This window comes from Panthera tigris, chromosome B3, assembly GCF_018350195.1.
Source record: "Panthera tigris isolate Pti1 chromosome B3, P.tigris_Pti1_mat1.1, whole genome shotgun sequence".
Taxonomy (NCBI): domain Eukaryota; kingdom Metazoa; phylum Chordata; class Mammalia; order Carnivora; family Felidae; genus Panthera; species Panthera tigris.
Genome location: NC_056665.1, coordinates 125525106 through 125547426, shown reverse-complemented (window position 1 = coordinate 125547426; position 22321 = coordinate 125525106). Strand labels below are relative to the sequence as shown.

General features: G+C 37.1%; 1 long non-coding RNA gene across 1 annotated transcript; it reads right to left on the bottom strand.

Annotated features, from left to right (window-relative positions):
• Positions 1 to 16876: 16876 nt before the first annotated feature.
• LOC122239290 lies at positions 16877 to 21232 on the bottom strand. Its single transcript, XR_006218243.1, has 3 exons — positions 21181 to 21232; positions 18222 to 18266; positions 16877 to 16940 (listed from the first exon to the last, which is right to left on the bottom strand). It is a non-coding gene; the product is annotated as an uncharacterized LOC122239290 (long non-coding RNA).
• Positions 21233 to 22321: the final 1089 nt, after the last annotated feature.

The window sequence follows — 22321 nt, the reverse complement described above, 5'->3', positions numbered from 1 at the left end:
AATCTAGTAAGCGTTCTTCATGTATGTTTTATTTCTTAAGTTTAAGGATCAAAAATCTTTTTTGTCTTTTTATTATTGAAATACAGTTGGCATACAATAATTTATTAGTTTCAGGTGTCCAACATAGTGAGTCAACAAGTCGGTACATACTCAGTGCTCACCACAATCAGTATAATGACTATTTGTCACCATACATCATTTTCTAGAATATCTGTAGAAGATCAGTCTTCACCTCAGACAATCATTTTCAGTTTGTGCAATATAGACACTACATAGAAGTTTTATAATAAAGTCCAACCTATATTTATTTGTTTTTATTAGGGGATCAAAAAGTTTTTCTAATTGTACATGTTTTATTACACCACTTGACATTGGTGATGCTTCATTAAAAATTTTCTAATTGTTCTTCCTTTTTAATATATTCCAAAGACTGAAACTTCTTTTTTTCAAAAATGCAATTTTAGTTAGAATAGTTGAATTTTATGGAAGAGACTTTTCTGCCAGCTGCCAGAATGTTTCTATAACACATATGCAAATCCTCAAAAATTATTATTTTCCAGTGCTGATATATCAGTCCAGTTTTCTATTTGCTGTCTAAGAAGGTAAAAGGCATATGAAATAATCTGAGAGCCCCTCACATAAGAAGTTGAGGTAGAAGGATAAAAAATGGATGGTTGGCTGGATAAATGTAAGCTTATAAAGAATGGACCAGTAATATGAAGTCTAAAATCTCTCCATATTCAACATATGTAGATATAAATCAATAGGACTGGGAGAAAAATATTTACTTTGGTTCTTTTTGTTTGCTTAAGTTTTTATTTAAATTCCAGTTAGTTAACACACAGTGTAATATTAGTTCCAGAGTACAATATAGTAATTCAACACGTCTATACAACACCCTCTGCTCATCACAACAATGTGCTTCTTTATCCCCATCACCTATTTCACCCATCCCCCACCCACTTCCCCTCTGGTAACCATCAATTTGTTCCCTGTAGTTAAGAGTATGTTTCTTGGTGTGCGTCTCTCTCTCTCTCTCTCTCTCTCTCTCTCTTTGCCATTTGCTCTTTTGTTTTGTTTCCTAAATTCCACATATGAGTGAAATCATATGGTATTTGTCTTTCTCTGACTTTGATTCTTGTAGTGACAATTCATCACTTATTTTGGCTACTTAAGTATCTGAACCCCTTTTCATGTTTGGAGAATTCCGCAGTTTATCATTTTGGGTGGACAGCAAAGACCATCTTTAGAAAATAGAAATGACAGCTGATTGCTTTTCTGGCATCCCTTCTTCCTAGGACTCAGAAGTTGATGGGCTCTTCCAATCAGAGTCACCCAAGCTGACTTTGATCCCATGGTTAGTGATACAAGAGAGCGTGGATGAAGGACTCTTTCCCCCTCTGGCAGCAGGGCTGTGGTGGATGCAACACTGAACATCTGACCCAGAATTAGCAGTCATGCCAACTCTAGAATCTGGTGTTTAGCAGCAGGGACAGCAGTCTGTTCATCGGCTATGTTCTGAGCCATGCCTTGTTCAGAAAGTTTATTCTAGGGTTCATTCTTCTGGTCTTCCAGTAGATCTGTGAGCTACATGATAAGCATAAACTCCATTTTGCTTAGTCTACTCGACCTGGCTTCCCTCACAACCAAGAACCATGAATTAATAACTTAAGACCTTTGAGCCATGGAAGTTAGCATTTACTAACATATTGACCCCAATTTTTCAAATTGACTTAGTTTTACTTAGCCAACAACACCTAGCTCCTTACATATTAGGACTTAGTCATCCTTTTTAAAATACTCAATGCCCAAAGAGCACAATGCCACCTACCTATGATATGTACTAAATCAAAACTGGTCAATTGATTGAATAACTGGTCAAAGACAAAAAGAAAGAAAATAATTTCCTGCTCTCTTCGCCATGTCACTCATGAGGATGTTTCAAGATCCTTTTCAGCCCATTGAGCAACAACAGAAGGTAAGTAATTGCTTTAAAATAATGTTAACTAAACCCACAATTGGCTATGGTTATCAGCTCTCCTCGGAGTGTTCAGACTAAAATATTCAAAAAGAAACTAACATAGCAATTTACATGTAGCACAGTGCATTCACAAAAATCAGTTGTTCACACAGAAAGTTTGGATGTTCTTGATTTTCATCACCACCATTATATTTTCTGAGGTTCCAAATTTGAAAATGAAAACACTCATACTAGGTCACCTACAAGTCACTAGAAAGAAACTTCCAAAAACAGAAGATAATCAATGAGCACAGCATCTTACAAAACAGGAAGAGGGAAAGCCCCAAACTACAAAGCTTAATAAAATTAAACTTAGCAAAATTATGATTATAATGATTTCTTCAAATACAATAATCCATCAAATCTTGAATCAATAACTGGGGAGTGTCAAAGGGTCTGGTAGGAGGTGCTCAACAAATATTTGTCCAATAATGAATAAATTAAATTAATTTTCAAAATATTCCATAAATAATAGTGTTATGGTGAGGACAAAATCTAGATAAACAATCTTCCATACCTTCCTGTGAAATTTCATCAGCCATATTGGTCCTTCCATCTGCCATTCATGATCTTTCTCTCCTCTTCCTATCCCCAAATATTAGGTAAAGTGTGATCTTGCAATCCCTGTGCAAATCCAAAACCTGCAATGGCTATTAACCACTGGCTTTGAAAGAGGCTGCAACTTGTAGACGATAGATTCTCGAACACTGTTTTCAAAGTGTTCTAATTTAACCTTTACGAATCTCTCCATCCTTCACCCGCAGACCATGACAATCACTCTGCACATATGAGACGCAACATGTTTGTTGATTCCTACTACCATGCTGCCCCTCAGCTGGGTGCCTTTACGCAGTGCACAAACCACTCGACAGTGTGCTTGTGGTCTTGCTCATTCCTCTCTTAACCCTGCTCTATTTTTCTTTACAATACTCTTACTATTGGACATACTATATTCTTGTTTATTCATTTCTTATCTATTTCTCCCATTCATATAGCAGCTTCAGGAGGGCTGTGTCTCTTTTGTTTACTGCTGTATCCCTACATTATAGAATAGTCCCTGGCACATGGTGTTAAAATATTGAGCACAATAATTATTTGTTGAATAAGTGAATTAATTAAATTATTCTTTAAAATAGTCTATAAATAACAATGCTGTGGTCAGGTTGAATATAGATAGTCTCCTATACTCTCCCTTTGAAACTCCCTCAGCTATTTTGCTCCCTTCCACCTGCCATTAACTCTTTTCCTCTCCCCCGCCCCATACCCAAATAATAACATGTGATGTTGTAGGCTCCAGGCAAATCTGAAAATACAATGGTTTTTATCCATTGGCTTTGAAACACATTGCAACATATAAAGAAGATATTATTCAAACTATATTTATATTTATATAATCTATATTTCTATATTAAAAACAGTTTAGCCTAGCATTGCTCTGCCTTTAAAAGAGTGGCTTGCAAATGTCTCTCTTGTGCTGGGCCTATGGAACCCTAGGCTGAGTTGGGGATGGACCATTAAGCCTCAGTTAGGTGAATGAACTGGGTCACAGTGAAGAGAGCAAGTTTCACCTCCCATACTCAACCAAACAATGATAAATGCTGCATTTTATTTTCCCAAGCATCATCTTTCAAGAAAGCAGTCAAACAAGTAAAAATTGGATATCTCAGCATAAATAATACTTTATCTCCGCTTGTCACTGATACTTGCTGCTGACAAATTGGTATAAATATTTGAAGTGCTAAAAAAAAATGTGAAGTCATTGTGCTGAAACCAGTGAATACATTTTTGAAGAGATAAAATGAGTTTGGTCTCAACATGGGGAAAGACACTATCCCATAGAAATGGGGCTTTCCATATCTGCCATTATGGTTCCAAACTTCTTTAGAAGAGAGGGAAGAAGAAAAATAAATGAGAATAAGACAAAGGTGGGGTGCCTGGCTGGCTCAGTCAGGAAAGCATGGGACTCTTGATCTTGGGGCTGTGAGTTCAAGCCCCACGTTGAGTGTTGAGATTACTTTAAAAAAATCTTTAAAAAAATGAGAAAAAGGAAAAAGTCAATAACATAAGACATTGCTATCTTTACTCACTCCTTGGAGTAAATGTCTTCCATATTACTCGTTTGGACTCCCCTTTAAATTAATCATCTCAAAGATAGACTTAATTTTTATTTCACCTAGCTATTAAAGTTATTGCATTAAATGTTTGTTAAGGAATAATACCTTTATTGCTTTTTAAATAACATTTTAAAGAATACCCTTTGATGTTAGTAAGTTGGTTAATGGTAATAGCAAGCCCCAGGTTGGTAAGAAAAAAAATTAAAGATATTATACAGAGGCAAGTGACATATACAGGTTTCTTTCAGCTTCCTTCTTCTTTTGAATCCAGGATTTTGAATTTGGCTCCAAGAGAAGCCCTCTTATTTGAAGAATTACATAAAATTCTCTGAGAAGTAGCTCTTGGTAAGAAGCTTTGAGGTCAGAAAGACCTAGATACCTGTCCTGCCTCTAGGATAATATAACCACTTTGTGCCTCAGTTGTCTTATCTGACAAATGGGGAAAAATGAAACTACCTTGTGAGTTTGTTTTAAGAAATAAATAAGGTAAAACATTAAAAAGCACAATACCCAGCACATGGTAAGCATTCAACAATCATTAGCTATTACTAATATTATTGTTTCTATCCCTCTAAAACATATGCCAGACTGCCCCAAGCTCTGTGGTTATTTTGCTCCTGCTTGAAGATCTGAGTCATATGAAATTTGACGCTAATTCAGCTGTATTTCCTAAATTAACCATCTTATGTAATTAGCATCTCCTGATTTGTGTGTCTGGGTATTTTTTTTCCTATAATTATCTTTTCTTTTCCCTCTTAAACAACATTGCCACCCACGTAGTTTTTCAAATTACAGCTTTCATAGCCTTAGCTTATAAAGCTGCTCAAATGGCCATCTTTTTTTTTCTTTTTCAATTGCAGTACATCCAAAGAAAAAATCCCTTGGGGAGGGCTTCTCTCTTCCTCAATCATATGTGAAGGTCCATCCCAGATAAAAGGGGTAAAGAATGAGTTTGACGTGGGCTTTGCCCCAACAGTGCAATGACCCCACTTGTCTCTTTCACTCCCAGCTACTTCCTCAATTTTTTCTCAATCAGAACTTGTAACTAATGAAATGTACTAATTTCAAAAGCCATGCTGACCTGTGAATTAAACAAAGGTGAAAGAGATATGCCTCCAAGCCACTAGGTACTGAGGCCTAGGTACTGAGGGCCCACTAGGTACTCTGCCAGATTTAGAGACCAATTTGGATTGTAGAATAGGAGAGCCAAAAACTCAGAAATGAATAGTTCATTCTCCCATAACCCTATGGGTTCCTGGCGGGTTTGTCCTGGCAGGTGTAGCATAAAAGAAAGGGGAAAATGGCAAGGCAAAGGGAAACTTTCTTCATATCGGAAATTTACATTTATAATTAGTCCCAAAGAGCAGGCACGGCAAGCACAAAATAGTACTATGTGCTTTCACTTTGTTTTTTGCATCATCCTTTCCTTCTCTGCTTCAATCCAGCTTTATTTTAAGAAAATAACATCTGAACGCTGAACTTTACCAAGAAAATGTATTTCACTTCAAATGAAAATCAGGGAGATTGCTGGTTCTTTCATCAGTTGTAGAGATATCCCACTGAGTAACAAGTTTAATGGATGACACAGGAATGTTTCAGCAGATAGATTATCCTAAAATATTACCATGTCTAGTGCACATTAACATAACTTTCTCAAGCTGTGAAATTAATGAAGAGCTGCAAAGTTCGCTGACTCCATGTTTTTCTAAGATGACCCTTACAAGAAGACTCCACACACAGCTCTTCTCTCCCGTGTGTTAGTTAGGCCTTCTAATTTAAAAGCAGTTATTCTTCCTTTCTCAATCTCTTGGACTGAGAATGGCCATCCACTTTAATGAAACCGAAGTCCCCTTTTCCATATGAATTACTGAACCTAAAATTCTGCCTGAAATTGGGAAATTGCAAGTGTTTCCGTTGTAAGCGATGAAAATATTTTTCATAAAACTTTTACTGAAATTTTAGCATATAATCTGGGACTGAGTAATCATGGTAGAGAAATTATATCATCTAACAATCCCAGGATCCTCTGCAAAATGTCCTGAGACTTCTCCATTTTCTCAAATGAAGCATCTGAGTGTCAGGAGGTATATCCCTATGTTAAGTAGCATGTTTCAAAATAGATGAGGACAACTGTAATCAGATCTGATTCCAAAGTCCATTTGCTTCACCATTGTGATGTTAAAAAGGGAAAAATAAAAATAATTAAACATGTCGAGTTTAGCTCATAAGTTAAGAGAGTGTAGTAATAAAAAGCATCTACAAATATTTCTAAGTTACAAACAATGAGGAGAGAATTAATGTGAAAGAAAAGGAATAATGGAGATGTGATGGAATGAAATCAGACAAGAATGAAGTCTATCTGTATCAACTGCCCTGTCCCTTCCTGTGTGAAAAATAACCATGCCGAGAAGAGAATAAAGGACTCTTTGTTTCCATATGCAGAAGACAAAGCATCTGAAGCTGAGTGTTGTAGCTGCCACTGTCTTCCTGTTTCCCTGCTTGAGGGTCCAATTAAAATAGAAAAAGGCTAGAGTTTGTGTTTTTCCGTTACCAATAGCTATATATTATTCACTTTGATTTCTCTAGGTATAGAGACAGTTGGGCTTGTGGGAGGGAAGAAGCAAAGAGACCAGTGACTGCCATCTGCTCAGATCATAAGGGCAGCCTGTCAACAGAGTGCTTAATAAAGCTATTTCTTTCAAGAATGCTTATCAACTATAGGGGCTGCAGGCCACTGAACCCTGTGCAGAGTCAGTGATGGAATTCCTTTACACCCCTCCCTCTCCTCAAGTATCAGTGTCATACTTTCCAGTGTTATCCACAAGACATCAAAGACCCCTGTTATTAAAAGCAAATCATTCCACCAAATAGCTGGAGACATTGAAGTGTTTAAATAGTAAACAAATATCCAAATAAATCAATATTTGTGCCATTCAATCGATTGTAAAGTGCTACTCAATCATAAGGTGGTATTAGGATGCAGACTGCTCTCATGCTCTCGTGCATTATATTGTTCCAGGTGCATTATATTGGACGGTAGCTGTATTGATTGTATTGTATTGACAGTTTTCAGATGACAACATGGTTTCCCAAATATTTTCTGAAAGGTCTTAAAACTAGGAAGTAGTATAGCCTATACTCAAATGTGGCTCTTTTTATTTCCATTCCAGAAATGTCTTCTCTGTATCATAACTCCCTCATTTTGGTTATTTTTTGTTGTCACGTGGGTATCTTCAAACACAATTATGCTTGAAAGAGGGTGGCAGAATATGCCACCTCAAAATCTGCTACTTTGGCATGAGGATTATTTTGACCTAAAGGCAATTGAGAAGAAGCAGATGCAAGAAAAACTCTCTGTCATCTTCCTATTTGCCTAAAGTAGGACGTAAATCTGTAAAGGTGTCCCCCTTTCCTCTCTCTACCAGGAAGGACAGAAGTTAATCACAGGAGACAACTCTAGATCCTGATCAGCCCAGGGAGGACACTAGAGGAATCTGTACAACCTTTAGTAACTAGTACTTACCTTCCATTCGTTCCCCACATATATTTACCTTCCCATGGTTTGCTGCCTTTGGAAGCCTAAATTCCTTTTCCTTTGTCTTGTCAATTCTCTACAAATTTATTGTCCTTGTTAAGATGCTGTATAAGCCCAAGTTCTAACCACCTCTTTGAGTTATTCATCATCTAGTTTTCTCCCATGTGATGTGTGCTGCACACAGTAGTAAACTGTTTTTCTCTTGTTAATTTGCCTTCTGTCAGTCTAATCTGCATGGCCCCAGCTAATGAACCTAAAATAGGTGGACAAAAAACAAAATGTTTCCTCACTTACTTCAGTATATCAGTAATATTAAAATAATCTCCCTGACACATTCTCTAGTATTAGTTTACTAAATGAGAATAACAACCTTAGATCTTCAAGGTTCTTTACCAACATACTATTTTTTTAATTGGTTCATGAATGCTTATAAACGCCAACACATCAAACCAATAGTCACTTCTTTTCGCATCATTTTTTCTATACCTCCAACCCAAGAATTTCTTCATATCTGCCTAGAACAAATATTTCAATTTCCCCATTCTCTCAAAATCTGAAAAAAAAAACTAATGAAAAATAATATCCTGAAATGGAAGAATATATTCAGTGTCCTTGAAAACCACCACCTGACTTTCTTTAGCCATGGCTCAATGTCCTTGAATATGTTGTTTTATTAGCCTTTGATAATCTCATTGTATTAGAAACTGTCTAGAGTCTGTATACTTTATTAAAGCCAAGCCCCACTGTCTACCTTTTCTGTCCAGGTGAGAACTGACACTCTTGAAACTAGAATAACCCAATGTCTGAGCCAGGACTCCCTTTCTTTGCAAATTACTCACATGTGTCCCAAACTGTTGGTGAGCTGGTGTTGAGTGGCTCTTGGATTTCTTTGTGTAGTTAGTCCCTTCACTCCAAGCCATTGACTTACGGGTAATGTGGTGTGAAGCTTGCTTTTCCAATTGGAACTCTCTTTTCAATTCCAACCTTAGTCAGTGGTGATTGAATGTCATCACCTATAGATTGATTTTTGATCCTAAAATGCCACAGAGCATTCATCTCAGAATGGTTCCCAGGAGGTGACCATCAGCATCTCAGAAACCACTACCAGCAGCATGGTTCATCAATCAATATATGCAATATTTTCTTTAAAACTCTGAAATGAATCCAAGTTTTCCCAAACCTCAAGCCAAGTCCAGATGCATGGAAAATGTTAGCAATTTTTTTCCTCATAACTGGCTCTGTTTCATGCATACTTTGCAAAGATTTAGGTTTTCAGGTAAATAATGTATATGGTGGTTTCATTTGGTGGCAACCAAAAAAAACCCAAAACAGGTGAAAACATGGGAGCTGTGGCTGGCTGTTCTTTTCCATCCATGGATTTGTTCAAGTCCAGATGATTCTGGGGTATGTTTTTGTAGGGACAATAACAACAAAATGTTCAAATAACTTGAAACATCCAGCATTCCTGAAACTTCCATAGTCTGGGAAACTATGATCTGGACTAAGGAGTGTCATCCTGTAGAAGAAAGGTTATTAACCACACTGCAAATCTATTACGTAGAATAGGATCATTTTGAGCTGCTGAAAAGAGGGACAGAAGCTGAAAAGGAAAGTTTAATCTTTACATATTCATAGTGAATAAAGGGCTGTTTTAACATTGTTACTCATAATTTATACTAACAATACTAGGATGTTTAGGAAAAGAGGAAGAAAGTGAGGCAGGGAGTTGGGGAGGGAGGAAAGAAGGCAGGAAGGCAGGAAGGAAGGACACTGGGGCATCAATTATATGTTCATATCTGTTAGCCATTGCTATAATAATGCTTAAATGACAAATAAACATAACCATAATGTCATACAACACCTTCTCACTCACAAGTTTCTAGGTCCTTTGGGGTTCAGCTGAACTGGGCTCCAAGTTAGAATAAGGTCTGTGTATCTCATTCTGTATCTCACATTGAAAGAGTAGTAGCTGCCTAGGATATATTTCTTTCATTTGCTGGCTACTCTAGAGAGATGAAAAAAAAATGAGTAAAGAATTATCTTTGCCCTTGAGGAGATGATGAATTATCTATGCTGAGAGATAAAGAAGAATAGTTCAGACTAGACAGTGAAAAAGAAAACAATTGGTTCTTCGATTTTTAATGCCTTTACAAAATAATGGATTTACTTTCCTAAGTATGATTCTGCAAAAACTAATGATAGTCAGCTAACATATACTGATTATTGTTAGCAGCAAGCAGTTACCCATTGCCTTTTACCCCCATCCTCTCCAACTGTCACACCTGATATATTAAGTTGAGAGAGTAAGGGAATATAATGCAATCCCTAAAACTAGGACACGGTGGTGCTTTCAGAAGCAGAAGACACCTGGACAACACCCAGTCAATAAACAGGCAACCGTTTGACAGAAGAGAGAAAAGGTTTGACAATAAGGAACAGGGCAATTACTGTCCTGGAGATATTAGCATTTCTTTTACTATAAGCAGACAAATGTTATGCATATTTAAGGAGGTGGTATAGAGTAAAGAAAAGAATACTGCACATCTAAGATTCTTCCATTTCCATTTCCTTAAAGTGGATTAGAACTTAGACACTCAGGAAAGAGACTGAAAGTAGATTCTGGTGCTTGCTCTACTACTAATTAGCAGTGTGGTCTTTGGCAAATCACCCAGCATCTCTGGAAGTTGTTTCCCTAGAAACCTTCTTTGATTACTCATGCCCTCCCAAAGTTAGGATGGCCAGGACCCCTTTATTCCCTTGTATCTTATTTTCTATTATCTTGCCTATTGAATTGTTTTGTAATTACTATGAATTATATTTACCTCTTGCACTACCCTGCTCTTTGAGATTAGAGTCAGTGTCTTACACATTTTTGTAGAATAAATCCAGGAAAGAAAATAAGACTTCTGGTGATTGGACTAAAGCACTCACACTCTATCATAGGCCCCTCTGAAATTGTGTGAAAGTCTGTAAAGTTCATTTTGGCTGAGGAAATCCCAACATTTGCCGAGAACAAACCCCACTCACTCTCTGCCCCTTACAGTATGATAATTTCTACTATAGGACCCAAGCCCAAATTCAATCGAGTAGGTTGGTATTTTATTCTTCAACATTGCATTTAAATTCTGGCATGGTTATATGACTTGAAAATAAAATTCAGACCTTTATTCTGCCATCTTTTGGTTGTTAGCAATTAATAAAAATGAACAAAGATGAACATCTTGGTGTTTCCTGGGCTCACAATAACTCTCTCCTTAAAAACAGCGTTTTTAACAGGCCACTGGTATGACCTAGAGAAAGTGCTTGAATGTTAACTTTAGAAGAAAATTGAAGTTATATTCGATCTAAGGTTTTCTTTTTTTTTCTAATTTGAGAAAATTGAGATCCTGAAAGATAAATTAACTTGCACAAAGTTACTCAGTCTCCTAAATAATAGGCCTGTACTTTAAAAGTCCAAATGTGTATTAAAAAAAAAAAAAAAGGAAAGAAAGAAAAGAATATGAAGAGAAAGAAAGAAAAGAATAAGAAGATTAAAAAGAAAAAGGAGGAGCACCTGAGTGGCTCAGTCAGTTAAGCATCTGACTCTTGATTTTGGCTCAGGTTATGATCTCATAGTTCATGAGTTCGAGTCCTGCATCATGCTCTGCACTGACTGTACAGAGCCTGCTTGGGATTCTCTCTCCCCTTCTCTCTGCCTCTCCCCCACACTCATGTGTGTGCTCTCACACACTCTCTCTCTAAATAAATAAATATGTAAAAAGAAAAAGAAAAAGGAAAAATGACTCAGTACCTTACTTCCTTCAACGCCACATATATCACTTGTTTTTATTTGCCACCCTGATAACTCTTCATGAACATTCTTCAATCCAGAATACTCTACTCGTATTTATGAAAAGCTTTGCAATGATGGGCAAGCCATTAGACCTCTCTGGCTTTAATTGTAATAAGGGACTTCATTTATATGATATTCCAGATCCTTTCTACATATCCTCTACACAATAGAGAGATTACATTGGGGAGATATATAGATATAGATATAGATATAGATATAGATATAGATATAGATATAGATATACATATAGATATAGATATAGATATAGATATAGATATAGATATAGATAGATATTAGGTATTAGATTGGGGTTATATATATATGTATATATATAAAGATAAAATATATACATAAATATATATATGTTATACTATATGTTATATGTTTTATATATATATAAAGATATATATGTTTTATATATATATCATTACACAGAGAGAGAGAGAGAGAGAGAGAGAGAGAGACTCAGAAGGCTTAGACACTGCTGGAGAGAACTTTTTCCCCTAGAATTGGAGGTTTATGTTGTGCCACCAGAGTCTTGGGAACAGAATAGTTGCCCTCAAACTTGACTGAGGTAAGTATTGATATATCCCAAAGGGTTCCAAAAGCTGAAAGCTCTTATATATAGCATGAGATTATTTAAATTAAGGCAGGAAATTAATTGTCAGAGAAAGAGAGAGAAGGGGAAGGCTCTACATATGTATAAATATATAGTCATACCTTTTGTTGTTGTTAATTCATATTCAAAGCTACCATATTGATCTTGATTTATTTTTATTATAATATCCATTGGGGATAACTTGTAATAAAATGGGCAAAATCACATACCTGGTAAGAGTTTAACTTGCTGGTTTTGTTCTGGTAATATATTAAAATTCTTATAGAGGACTACTGTTGATCTAGCTTTGGGAATTTATTCCAAAGGAAAAGAGTCATGTACAAGAATATTCAGTATGGCATTATGAAAAACTGGAAATGTTCCATATGATCAAAAGTCATACCAATAACTTAGTAGCAGAACTGCAGTTACCACCAATCTTCCTGAAACCCTGAGCAGCATTCTCTGTTATTCTACTCTTACATCTTACCACCTGGACCATAGAAATATGCAAGGTAGAAGGGCCCTTTGTCACCATCTTCTCCAAGTTCTCACTTGAGAAATAGGAAACTGAAGGCCCAGATGTTAAGTGAACCTCCCACGTGAACAGCCATTTATAGTCAGCATAGTTTTCCTTATATAGCACAGGAGGGATGACCCTCCATCTTCTTGTCTAGCCAAATAGTAATCAGATTTTACCTTTTCTGTCACAGTTTTATTACTCTGCAAAATACCTAGTTTCTACTGGCAAAATTTCTCTTATTAGGTCAGTTCCCAGAAGTGAAATTATTGTCACCCATGTGTTCAAAAAATTAATCCACTTTCTACTTCTCTGGTTGCTGATGAGTACAAAGACATGATCACATTGCACGGGTCCACCCAGACTGTATCCCAAAGGCCTTTGGAATGCCTAGTAAATCTGGGCTCAACCTTAGGTTTAAAAAAAAACAATATCCCTGGATTTTCTCTTAAAATGAAGTGGAAAGCTTTTCTTAGCTCTGTCTTCTATCTTGCTTCCAATATAAGACTGAGCATGCCTCTGAACAGATGACATAAAATGGCCACCTCATGAAGACCTATTCCATACTTCAACTCCTGAGCAATCATATTTTCTAGGACAATGTCCCCTAGAGGGTTAAAATAAATATTTTGTATGGCACCCAAAGTCGTTTGCAAAGCCCAGTAATCATTTCAGGTAATGAGAAAATAATGGAGGAAGCTCTGGAAGGAAGCCACTAAAAGCCATCTTTTGAGGTTAACATGTGCAAATGGGTTAGCTGAGTTCTATTGCTTTTAAGGCACAGTGATTTAGGTGATTGTTTAAGTCTTTTTAACTGCATCAGTATTTAAACAGCATTTGTATGTCTGAAGACCAGAGAACCCAAAACAAATTTCACAGAAACCCACTCTAATTCTCTAATTTATTAAGAAGTAATGGCTTTAGGACCATAAGAATTCATAACATATGTGAGTCTGAGAATTCTGGTGCAATCTGCAATTGGCTATCCTCACAGTAGAAGGCAAAAAAAAGAAAGAAAAAAAAAAACCTGTCTTCTCTGAAGCAGTTGAGTCTACTTCCTTAAACCGATCAATGACCTAGCCCACTTATCTCTCTGAAGTCCTCCTTGCCTTTGTCTGCTCTTCTTCCCTCTGCTTTGAAAGCAGGTTGAGCCCTCTGGGTTATGTAGACTGTGGCATAACCTGAAATACAACTTAATATAAGCCCATCACCAAAAAGTCTTCACAACTACCCTGTTTGGTCCCCTGAAAAGCATCACTGTCCATCTGGAGAGGTGTTTCATAACCTTTCCATGTTTATTGCTTCTTCCCAGCATTAAAGTATGTAAGCATCCAAAAGAGATGATCTCTTGGCTGCAATAGCTCATTTGAAATGCACTCCATAATTAACAACTTTGAAAGCAAAGAGGTAAATTTTGTCACATGTATTATTAAAGCAGAGTGAGATCCCCCAGGACCAAATTAGGCGCCTGATTAAAAATGTCCATGTTAAGAGAAACAAGTAGATAGGGAGACGTGCTCTCAGCCATCCCAAATTAACATGCTGATTGCAGTGCATGTTCAAGCCATGTGGAAAGATGCAGAACTTGGGTCTGCCTTGGTGAATGAGAACTCTGGTGTCTCAGCTTGAATGCAGGTCAGCCAGAGTCAGCTTCAGTAGGGTCATCTGCAAGTGAAGACATGAGGGACTGGGAACAGTGACCCGATGGGCAAATAACCGAGCAACCACGGTGCGATAGAAAATGTAATACTGAGAACTGCATATTTTCAAGTGCTGTGCTAGATGGTAAATTTTAGGCTTCTGGTGATTTCTTCTTTCCTCTTGATTTTGGCCAAGACTCCTACCACCTCCACACCCCTGGTTCCACTTGTGTACATTGTCGGAGTGGGAAAAAAGGACTCATAAGGGAACTCTTAAACGATTTTGGGAAAAGAAGTTAAAAATATATCTGAACTCTTATTTTGTTGTGGGATGCAGTATATTTTCATATAACTGCACTCAAATTGATTTTATAAAGACTTTTTAAAGTCTAACTCCTGCCAAACTTCTAGAATGATTTACAATAATCTCTGAGAAGTGCCACATAGCCATCAAAAGAAAGCCAAACTGTGGCACAATAGACAATACTGTCACTTTAAGAGAGGAGAATTCCTACGGCTCCGATGCCTCAGAGAGATGAGGACTATAAAACACCCTCTTAACTTACTGGAGATTGTGGCAGGCAAGAGAGAATTTAATGAGCTTGGCAAAGCAGCTCAGTGGCTCTCTGCCTGGACTCAGCTTTGTGCATCCCACATCCAGAGATGGCTCTTTGTTTAAACAGGACTGACTCCCTAGAGTTACTTCTTCCCTTTTCCTAAGGCAGTGTGTTTGGTTGACAAGAGCTGTCTTCCCCAAATGAATGCATCTACCAAATATACACAAAACCTAAAATTCAATTAAAAATTTTTAAAAGCTGAAAAAGAAAAGAAAACATGCTAATGTAGTAATCCCAGAGACTCTGCCTTAATGAGCATGCTGACTGTGGCCAAGTTAAAACTGTTGTGGGAATCATAATTCAAAATTTCCTGCTCTATTCAAATTCTCCAGGGCCAAATTGTCATAAAGATCTTTCTTATATTGGAATTCCATCTTTCCAGAATGTAAAGAACAATCTACCTTTATATCCAATGTAAATCAAACTTAAGAGGAATTTCAAGGTGACCTTGGATATGTCATTTCACCCTTCTGCATCTCATCAATGAATGAAGGTTTTTGGATCTCTTAGTCCCTTGCCAGCACTAACATTGTATGATTCTGTTTTACAGGTGCTACCCAGTAATTGCGGGTTATATAAATCACATAGGATTAAGAAGGAACCACTAAGGAAAGGCAGTTAGAAGCATACATCTCAGATCTCTTTCAAAATGTTAGCCAACAGGTTAATTTCCTTGGCATATTGCCTTCTTAGCTGTCAACATCTAGTATTACTTCCACTGCAGGACTTTAAAAATAAAAACATTTTTAAATGATCCGAACTCTAAAGGATGGCTTGAAGCTAAGAAGTTAAAAATCGATGAATGAAAGTTAAGGATGACCATTCATTGGAGAGTCTGGTCTCTGTGGTTATTTTATATCATACTCTGAAACCATTTTTCCCTAAGTTCTTATTTCAAGGTATATGACACATTTCAGGTTTTATCCCCACATGACAGCCTGTGTTTTTCAGAATCCTTAGTGGGATGAAGCCCTATGACATAATATGAGGTTTAAATGACACAGAATGTACAAGTAAAAGCTATCCTCAATGACCAGGAAGAGAGTCTAGTCCATTTTTCTTCTAGATACTGGTTGTATTTTTTTTTAATTTTTCGATGTTTATTTTTGAGAGACAGATAGAGAGAGAGAGAGAGAGAGAGAGAGAGAGAGAGAGAGAGGAGGAGGGGCAGGGAGAGAGGGAGACACAGAACCTGAAGCGGGCTCCAGACTCTGAGCCGTCAGCACAGAGTCTGACGTGGGGCTCAAACCCACGAACCGTGAGATCATGACCTGAGCTGAAGTCCGACGCTCAACCAACTGAGCCAACCAGGCGTCCCTATTGGTGGTATTTTAAGTAGTATATAGTTTTTCCTCATTCTTGTAATCTGCTTTTGTCCATGTGATAAAGATCTAGCTATTACATGAAGAAGAAAATGAAGATGAAGACTAAAAAGAAAGAGGTGAAGGAGCAAAGAAAGGAAAGGAAAGGGTATAGACTATAGTTGGTATGGGGTTGTGGGAATGAAGAGCAGTTAAAAAAAATCCAGCAACCAAACTTTGCACTAATTTGTGCTTGATCTTGACTAAATCAGTAGATGTCTCTGAACCTCAGTGTTTCAGCTGTGGAACGATTTGGCTGGATTATGAGTGGTGTCTACCATTCCTTCCAACTCAAACATGTTATGACAATAAGCGACTAGAAAACAGTTATAATTTGAACACCCAAATGGGAATGTGAAAAACCTTAAAGGCCCCAGTTGTGATCTTTTTAAGATCAAGAAAAGTTTCGGTGGATTTGGCGGGAGAGATGGGGTGGGGGGCGGGTAATTGGCTTCTTGCTTGTTTTTAATCTGTTATTAACATTCTTTTTTTCTCTCACCCTGTCAGCTCAAGGGGGCACATTTTACCCTTAGCACCCCTCCTAAGTTCTGAATTCACAGTATGCCAGAAGATCATCAAAGTTGTCTTATTCCTTTCTCTAAGTACCCAGAAACAATTATTCAAATGTTTGCCACTTACATGGAACACTGAAAGCAGCTCTGGAAGAGTTGAGGGAGTTAGTATAAAGCTTCTGTCAGTGATGCTAGATGGAGGGGTGATAAGATTCATTGAAATGTAGATCGCAAGGAGAGAAGGTTTACAAAGCACTTACAGAGTCTAAGATGAAAAGAATTATATTAGTGCCAACGAGTATTATTCCATAAAAATTCCCTTTGTGACTGATGAGAAGGAGCTCAAATCTTCAAATAAAACATTTAATTCACACCTGACAGCAATTTTCAGAGTTTGGAACAAGCAATGTTAGTAATTCCATTCTTAGCCCAGGGAAAAACCGTGCAGCAGAATAGAGTGGCAATAAAATAAATGTCTATGGTTCTTGAAAAAGAAAAACTCTGAAGAGAAAGGCCTTCTGGCAAAAAAAAGTAAACCCCATGTGCTGGTCTGAATTCCTCTAACTTTCAATTAGTGGGTTAAGGAGATTCCAACGTTTGTGTTATTTCTGCACTAGTCTAACTCACACATTAGTACATGCACACAGTTGAGCCTCAGCATTTGTGGATTCAGCATGTGTGTTGTTGATCATTTACAAGCAACTTCTGAAGGACTTTGACTGGTGGTTGTCATTTTGCAGAAACCCCAGCATAAATAAAGCTGGGTAGGATGGCTGCTGAATGAATCAATTAATGAGCATCCTCAGTAACTACTTCTCAATGTGACCTCACTATTCTCTACTCTCCTGTTGCTTTGCATTAATTTCCATGAAGCAATATGCACAATAGCCCCCTAAATGGGGGAAAACTAGAAGCAAATGATGGATTCATAAATCTGGTCTTTCATGGACCTACATGTTGGGACTGAGGATGGACAATCACACCCTTTCTGCTACCATGTGTAACCAATTGAAAAACAGAAGGTATAAACAGATGAAGTATCAAAATATGTTTGGTTACCAGTAAACTGAAATAGAGAATGCAGTTTAGCCTATTGCCACATGTAGGCTTCCTACCATTTTCCTCCTACAATTAAACACACCTATCCAGTCATAGCAGAGCACTAGACAAAAATAGGTCTTTGCTCCCAGCAATTTATAGCAGTAAAAGAAGAGAAACATGCATGTTTTCTGCCTTACAGGGTGGTTTTGCTGTTCCTGTGAAATAGAATAGCCTATTCTCTTTGAAATATTAAGAAGTTCTTTTCTAGTTTGTGCTTTCCTCCTCATCCCCTCACTCAGTCTTATCCAAGAGAAGAGGAAGATTTGGGTTAATGAGATTGGGAACAATTCATGGGATATATGTAGCAGAACCTTTCTTGTTAGCTTTTGGAGCATTCTGCCCTCTTCAATTTGTGTGGAAGGGTTACTCACCAAGCAGGGTTTCTTCACCTTATGGCAGAAGATTCACTCAGGATACTGTGAAAGGAGAAGGAGCCTCAGATGAAAGTTTATAAAAGCTTTACTCAATGTCACCAAACTAATATGCCCTCCGTCCTCAAGAAGGAATAAATAAAAGGTAGAAAGTAGGGCTAGAAGTATTACTCATAGCAGCATGTGGACACTTTGTTATCTGAATTTAAGTGTTCTACACTCCCATTTTGTTTCTGGAAGAACTCATTGAGTACTTTCCAATAATGATAGCAGTAACTGCAGTAAAAATAACATTCTGCTAAGCTAGGCATGTTGTAGTAACAAGCAACACTAAAACCTCAGTGATATAAAACATCAAAACAATTAATTCTTAATCACTCTTTAGGACTATTGCAAAATGGCTAAGGACTAAAAACCAAGGGCAAATAACAGATAAGAAGAAGATAGGTATGGAAGAGGCAGATAGTCAAAATAGTTTTAAAATATGTGATTTTGTTCAAAAAATTGCTGGAATATACAATTCATTATGGGTCTCCTGAGTTTCTCCTATCTTACAAGGAAATTTACTGACAGCTTTTATTCTGGACCATCTTTTAAAATATACTTATGTAGAAAACAGCCTTGGAAAAGTGATAACTTCCCCCTCTGATGCAACAGGAAGATTTTCTTACTATGTCGTATAATAAAGATAAAGTCTCCCTCCAGGGAAAATGGAATATTTGCTTGCAGTTCATTATGAAAGAATTGTATTTCCAAATTTGGAGATGCTTGGCTATTGACATAAACCCACTGCAGTACCCAGCTAAATTATTCTTCATGTGGGACTTGAAGAGCACAGGGAATCAATGCAATCATGAAGCACAGGCATCTTGCTGTGCTGTGGGTAATATGTCGTATTACTCTGACCCAAAGAGCCTTATGTCTTCTGTCAAGATGCATGAAATGGTAGCATGCTAACTTGTTAGCTTGAAAATTAGATAAAATAATAGACCCTTCTCAGTTCTTGACAGAAATTAGTTAGATGGATAATTTCAGCAGAGAGCTGGAAACTATTATAAATGAATGGAAATCTTAGAACTGTAAATAATAGTAACTGAAACTGAGAACTCAATAAACAGTTTATAGCAAATTAGACAAAACTACAGAGAGGATTAGTAAACTAGAAGACACATAAAAAGAAAATAGCCAGATTGAAACTTGACAGAAAAAGATGAAAAATGCAAAAACAACTGAAAATCTCTGTGTATCCATTCATAATTCTATTACCCTCCCCATCCTAAAACTATTTTTGAATTCAATATGTATCATAATCAAGTATGTCTTTATATATTTGTTTCAAGTGTGTATATATGTACGGTATGTTTGTATATGTACTAAACAACAGAGCACCTTTGTACTTTTGAAAACTTTATCTTTGTGATATTACAATGTGCTTGATTTTTTTGCTTAATATTTGAATCTATATAATACTCTTCTTACTAAATCATTTTCATTTACTCCCCCTCTTATTTCATACAACACAGAAAAATTTTGTTTAACATAATCAATGTGTCTTTTGCACCAGAATTTTATATTGTTTTGTATATTTAGTGATTCTACAAGCTTTCCAAGCAGTCCGTATTTTTTCCCCAATTTCATTCATAAACAAAAACTTAGGCAAGAAAATAAAAATTGAAAACTAAGGAATGCATTTAAAAAAAGTAAAGCACTATGAAAGAAATTTAGATCCATTATCAGTACACCACAAGACCTGGAGAAAGATGTGATATTAAAGAATTCATAAAGTTCTTTTTGAAATGTATCAATTAGAAAATTCATAAATTCCCTAAGGAAGATGAAAAAGGATCAGCATGATTGAAAAGTAATGGAAGAACAAATAATACAAAATTATCTCAGATTTCTCATGTTACAAGGTAAGAGTGTCTATTGCAGATCATAAAATGAGGCTGAGAAATGTTCAGTGACCAGGCTGAACCATAACCAAATGGGATTTTCTCTGAATGAGTTGCATCAGGCATTACAGAATGAGTGGGGTAGAATTTTAGTCCATTTCAATCTTGGAAATACACAAATTTATTCACTAGAATTTCTTACTAAGATAAACACTGACATGGTTACCAGAGGGGAGGGTTTAATAGGTGGTGGGATTTAAGGAGTGCACTTGTGATGCGCATTGGGTGATGGAACTGTTGAAACCAATATAACACTATGTTAACTAACTGGTATTAAAATAAGAACTTAAAAAGCCAAAAAAAAAAAAAAAAAAAGATAAACATTGACATATTTCTTCCAAGCCAAGGAAACTAAAGAAATAACGTCTAGAATATATGGAGTTTGAAAAATACCACTGACTGAAAAAGGGAAAAGATAATTCTAGCATATGGAAAATTCATTTTATTATAGCCATTGAAATGAGGAAAGACTTGCTCCAGTAAAAATATTCAAAAGAAAGGTTTAATGTCATTCCTGGAACAGGTTTTCTGTAATGAAAAGTGGTGAAGGTTAAGACAATATTTAATAGGTCACACTTTGTAATAGATACGTAAAAAGAAGGGTTTTGAACCATTTAATTGTATTCAACTTAAGCCTATCCCCAGAAAATACAACCTGACCTCCAGCAAGACGGCTCTTGGCAGCTGAGACAAACCCTAATGGAGCTGACACCTTGAGGCTATCTGATGACTGCACTCCCTCAAGCTGGGCAGCCAGTCCTTCTCTGAAAAAGAGAGAGAGAAAGGGGGACGGGGAGAGAGAGAGAGAGAGAGAGAGAGAGAGAGAGAGAGAGAGAGAGAGAAATTTGGGATGCTAGACAAAACTGCAAGCCTATTTTTTAAGACAGGAATATGTAGATATTTTCCTCTTGGGCCAGTCTTGTAATGGCAAGATTCCTCCAATTTAAGTAGCACTCTGTGCTGGATATTTTTTTCTTTGCCCCTCTAAATCCACTCTCTACCCTTACCTGTGCCCTTCACCTGAACTTTATTGATTGTATCAATAAGCTTGCATGCCCTTTGGTTTGCTGTTGAGTTCAGCCAATGAGAATCACCTGCAAAAGATCAAAGAGAAATAGGAAAGGAAGGTCAGGATGTTTATTCCCCTGCCTCAATACTGTCAGGCTTTAAATTAGCAATATTCCCTCACTAGAAGTCACTGCCTCTGCTACAAAGCCCTCCTTTACAGCCACTGTTCTCTCCCCGAGTGTCAGTGATGGCTCCCTCCACTAGACCCTTCAAGGTTACAAATGTGATGGTTGGTTATTGCTACAAGAGGGGTGGGTACATCACCATCCTGTATACATTACCATTGCCTGTACCTATGCAAAAAATCTCTGTACTAAGCTGTCTTCAATTACTCCTTCTCTTCCTATTAAGACCTTGGCTAACTCTATTTAGAAGTCTCTTTACTAATACTCTTCAATAAAGAAATAAGGAAATCCACTACAATAAACTGGGGGCAGGGAGTGGAAAAAAGAGGAAAAATTATTAGAGTACAATTAATAAGGCTGACTCTAGTGAGCAGAAACATGTTTCTTCATTTTGCCAGGAAGCCCCTCTCAATTTGTGCCTCTGTCAACACCCCATTTTGATGCCTTGGAGCATTTGAGCATATAATAGTTGAGCTGCCCAGAAACCACTTGGCCAGAAAGCCTTCCAAAAAGGCCAGGTCTCTTTGTTCATGAACCTGAAGAATTAGTAAACACAGTTTATGGCCAATAAAACCCCACACACAGTTTGGGCAAATAATAAGGTGAAAGCAGTTTCTTATTAAAGTTATGATTAGGTTTATCACATCTAATCATAACGGTCTCACTAGGAAGAAAAGTAAGCAAGTCTTCATTATGCACTGCTACCTGCCAAAGCCAGAATTCTCTTAGGGAGAAAAAAAGCCCAAGGAAGCAATAGCATGCCTTTGGAATATACACTGTTACCCAAAGAATTTGGCCCAGAATGGAATGCACCTGATAAGCAATCACTTGACCAGTTAGTTGAGTTGGTTTTACCGTGAAGCTAATGAAGCTTAAGCTTTAGCTTCACTCACACAAACCCCTTTCAAGGCTCTGGGAGGAGCCCCAACAATATGTTCATATGGTCAGTGTGTGT